The sequence below is a fragment of the Triticum dicoccoides genome, chromosome 4B (assembly GCF_002162155.2).
Source record: "Triticum dicoccoides isolate Atlit2015 ecotype Zavitan chromosome 4B, WEW_v2.0, whole genome shotgun sequence".
In the NCBI taxonomy this organism is placed as follows: domain Eukaryota; kingdom Viridiplantae; phylum Streptophyta; class Magnoliopsida; order Poales; family Poaceae; genus Triticum; species Triticum dicoccoides.
Window position 1 is genome coordinate 587,478,292 of NC_041387.1, and position 4,177 is coordinate 587,482,468.

Consider the following 4,177-nt stretch of genomic DNA (forward strand, 5'->3'; position numbering starts at 1 on the left):
TTCAAGAAATACCCGTGAAGCCCTCTCAATGTTTAAAATGGACCGGAATTAGAGAGTTCAGAGTGCCAATTCTGGGATTGAGAGTTCGGGGTTTGGTTTAGCTTTCATGTATAACTTTAAGGTTTATTTTGGACTTTTTTCTTTTGGCTCAAGAGGGAACAACATGCCTATCCATTCGCCCGCTTGCCTTTCCTGCTTAGACCCAGCAACTATGTCAAGCCAGGTCAGCTCTTGATGCTCCACCACCACTTTTATCCGGTGGCAAAGCATTTCTTCTCCCAAACGCAAAGTCGCCAATGGATGCCACCTTTTCAAGAACCACCTGGATGGGGCTCCTGACAGTGTTGGGCTAATAAGCCGCGGCGCCGTGTCGGACACGACCAGCGCGTGTATGGGCGCGCGCTGGACGGGTCGGACGCGTCTGGTCCACGGCGGGTCGAGTGTGTGCGTGTGTGTGGAGTGCACGGGCATGTCCGTGGACTCGTACACTGTGTGCGTGTGTGTAGGGGACAGCCGTTGGCGAGACGTGCGGGGTGCTCGCGCGTGATCTATTGGAAGCCCGCCGTGAGCCGCGCGTGTCGGAGCGCGTCATGGGCACGAGCGAGGCTGGCGGATCGCGGGCGCGAGGGGGGAGGGAGCGTGGGTGCGTGCCCGGTCGCTGGCTCCGGGTATAAAGCCCGCGCGGTGATCGTTGTAATGGTGAGGTGGGGTGCTCGAGTTCGTGCTTGAGTGGAGTGGCCGTTCGTGCGGCTGTGGCGTTCATGCGCCTGAAAATCTCCTGTCCACCGCGTCTTCTTCTTCTTCTTCCTTCTTCCTCCTCGGTTCGTGTCACACACACACACACACACACACAGAGTGAGAGAGAGAGGGAGGAGCTAGGGCGAGCTAGGGTTTAGGGTTTGCACCAACAACTGGAGCAGCATAACGATGATGGTTTCTGGAACTTCCCCGATTTCTGGAACTTACGATGATGGTATATCTTCACATGATCACAGAAGTAAGTAGTGAAGAGAAGGATACAAGAACCTGGTGATGTCTGTCAAGCGACCTTGGCCGGCTCTGGCTCTGGCTTCGCCAGATGCTCCAAGTTCATGATCCTTATGGGCTTCCCCAGCTTGGACTTATCCTCCATCCTAGCGGTTTCCAGCGCCTTTGCACACACAGGGAAGCTCATTTCGCCATAGGAATCCAGGATTATGCCTGATGCCAGGCACGCACTGTCACGATAGAACACTACAAACTGGCTAACTGCTAAACCCTGGTCGACTTTGGACAGAGAACCGCCAAAACGTCTCCGTTCTCTTCGGTTTGCTCTTTTGCCACGGTGCAATCATGGAAATCAGGACTATGCCGTACCTGGTATTGACAGTAGCATGGATATCAACTAAGAGCATCTCTAGCGGACCCTGTATAACGCGCGACCCGCAAAATAACCGTCAAACTATGGGTCGGCACGGAGAAGTCTGCCCAAGCAGACCCCGCAAACGCGTCCGACTCGTAAAACTTTTTGCGGGGCGCGCAAAAATTCGCCCTCAACCTTTAGATTCACGGGGTGGGAGGCCGACCACAGCTCGCCCCCTATCCGCAGCGAGATTTGGCGCGAGGGAAATTTCCACGCGACTCCCCCCCCCTTCTCGGCCGCCATTGCCCCGCCACGGCCCGCTCCGGTCCATCTTCCGCGGCCATTCTTCTCCGCCATGGAAGCCTCCCAGCCGTCCGCCATCACAGTGGAGGTCGCGCAGGCGCAATCCCCTTCTGCGGATCACATCGCCGGTCATGTCGCCCCCGCCGTCGCCCAAGGCACCACCGCGCCTGCCCGCAAGCGGCAGGGCAACGTTGTCGTGCATGGCGGCAATCCGGCTGGCCCCACCGGAAAGGCACGCGCGCCAGGCGCCGCGGCCACTGCACGATTTGCCCGGCCGCCGGCGAAGAAGGTGGGCAAGGTTTCGGGCGTGAAGCGCAAGAATGTTCCAACGAAAAGGCCGGCGCCTTTGTCACTCCCTCCGCCCCGACAAGATGTTCCCGACATTGCCCTTCAACGGTGCTGCTTCCATCGCAGGCGAGGTGTTTGATGAAATGGCCGGAAAGTATGCATCTTCGATCCCTTGTTCTTGCTTCGCTTTTCGCCATTGTTGTATCTCGTAACTTGATGTCACTCAATGTAGCGGTGGTTCGAACAATGCCACTACTGAGTTCGTGAACTTGTTGGACATTGATCAAGCCCCATTCGCTGATTTCGATTACAATGAAATGGAGGGTGGCGTGGATGATCACGGTGGTGAAGATGAAGTGGAGGAGGTAGATGAGGGGGTTTATGAGCAAGCGCAAGCAAAAAAAGCGTCAGATCGTAGGACTACACGATCTTGGAAGATCAAATCTTGATCAAGGCTTGGAGTGCGGTGTCTCTTGATGCTTGCACAGGTACATCTCAAATCTCCAAGAGGTATTGGCAAAGAATCGAAGATCAATACTCCCGCATGATGGCGAAGCATCCCAATAGAACATCATGGACCTTTCGGTCACTCCATGGTCGTTGGGACGTGATCAAGCCGATTTCTGGCCGTTGGGCTTCTTGCTTGGAACAAGTTCGCAATGCACCTCCAAGTGAAACCGTGGAATCTGACTATGTGAGTTCGTTTTCACGTCCCAAGTTGTGCAAATCATTTGTATCATGTGAAGTGATGGCATCATTTGACTTTGTTTTAATTGTGTAGGACAAAATTGTCCAACAAAGATACAAAGACATGGAAGCTTCTGAAGGCAAATTTATTAAACTAGAGCACTGTTGGGATATGCTCAATGAGTGCGACAAGTGAAAGTTGACTGACAAAGAATTCCCACCGAAGAGAGGCTCACTTATAGACATGAATGAAGATGAAGATGATGATGGCCCAAGAAACTTGAACAAGCCCGATGGTGAAAAGAAGACAAAGGAGAAGATCAAGAGGGAACACGAAGCATCGAGCTTGCGGGACAAGATAGATGTCATGGTGCAATCAAATGAGTTGATGTTAGCGAAGACATTGAAGACAAAGAAAGAGTTGGCCGAGAAGAAGGCACGAGAGAAGCAAGAGAAGTGGCAATTGCTGAAGGACGAGGGGTTGCGCAAGGCGGCAATTGAGGGGAGAAGAGCACGTGCCGCTGAGAACAAAGCCTTGTCCAAGCTTCTTGCCGAAGAGAATAGGATCATGACATTGAACCGCAATGAAATGGACGACATCACCAAAGAATGACATGATATGGCAAGGAGAGACATCTTGAAGAGGAGGATGCTTGCTTCGGCCGGTGCATGTAATAGTGCCGGTGATGTATTCTCATCGGGATTTGGAACCAATGTCGCCGATGCATTCAGTGCGCCCACCGATGATTTCACTGCCGGAGTTGGAACAAGTGTCAGTGATGGATTCGGGGGCAGCGATGAGCTCGATGGAGGTGGTGCGGAGTGAAGATCATGACGACGGATGAAAAGCGACCGAGATGATGACGAACGTGGTCGTCGCTTTTGCATGAAGCCCTTTTGCGTTTGTCCTACAAAACTATGCTTTTATTTGCGCGCGAACTATGTTTTATTGTTTGAATTTGAACTTATTTGTCGGAATCGCTGTCAAATTCGCTTTATCAGGGGTTTTCAGTTTGCGGGTCAACACGGCGGTGCCCTAGCAGACCCCACTCAACTGACCCGTAAAAGAGCATCTTCTTGTTGGGGATAGTTTGCAGAAATTAAAAAATTTCTACGCATCACCAAGATCAATCTATGGAGAGACTAGCAACGAGAGAGGGGGGAGTGCATCTTCATACCCTTGAAGATCGCGAAATGGAAGCGTTGCAAGAACGCGGATGAAGAAGTCGTACCCGTAGCGATTCAGATCGCGGTGGATTCCGATCTAAGCGCCGAACAACGGCACCTCCGCGTTCAACGCACGTGCAGCCCGGTGATGTCTCCCACGCCTTGATCCAGCAAAGAGGAGGGAGAGGTTGAGGAAGAGAGCTCCAGCAGCAGCACGACCGCGTGGTGGTGGTGGAGTAGCAGTTCTCCGACAGGGCTTCGCCAAGCTCGCACGGAGGAGGAGATGCGTTGGGGAGGGGGAGGGCCGCGCCTTGGATGTGGTGCGGCTAGCCTCCCTCCACCCCTCTATTTATAGGAAGAAGGGGGAAGGGGCCGGCCCCTCTAGATGAG

The 4,177-nt window shown here is 53.3% G+C and overlaps 1 pseudogene; it reads right to left on the reverse strand.

The window, feature by feature from the left end:
* Nucleotides 1–1,039: 1,039 nt before the first annotated feature.
* Nucleotides 1,040–4,177, reverse strand: part of LOC119292845 — a 44,797-nt pseudogene continuing 41,659 nt past the window's right edge.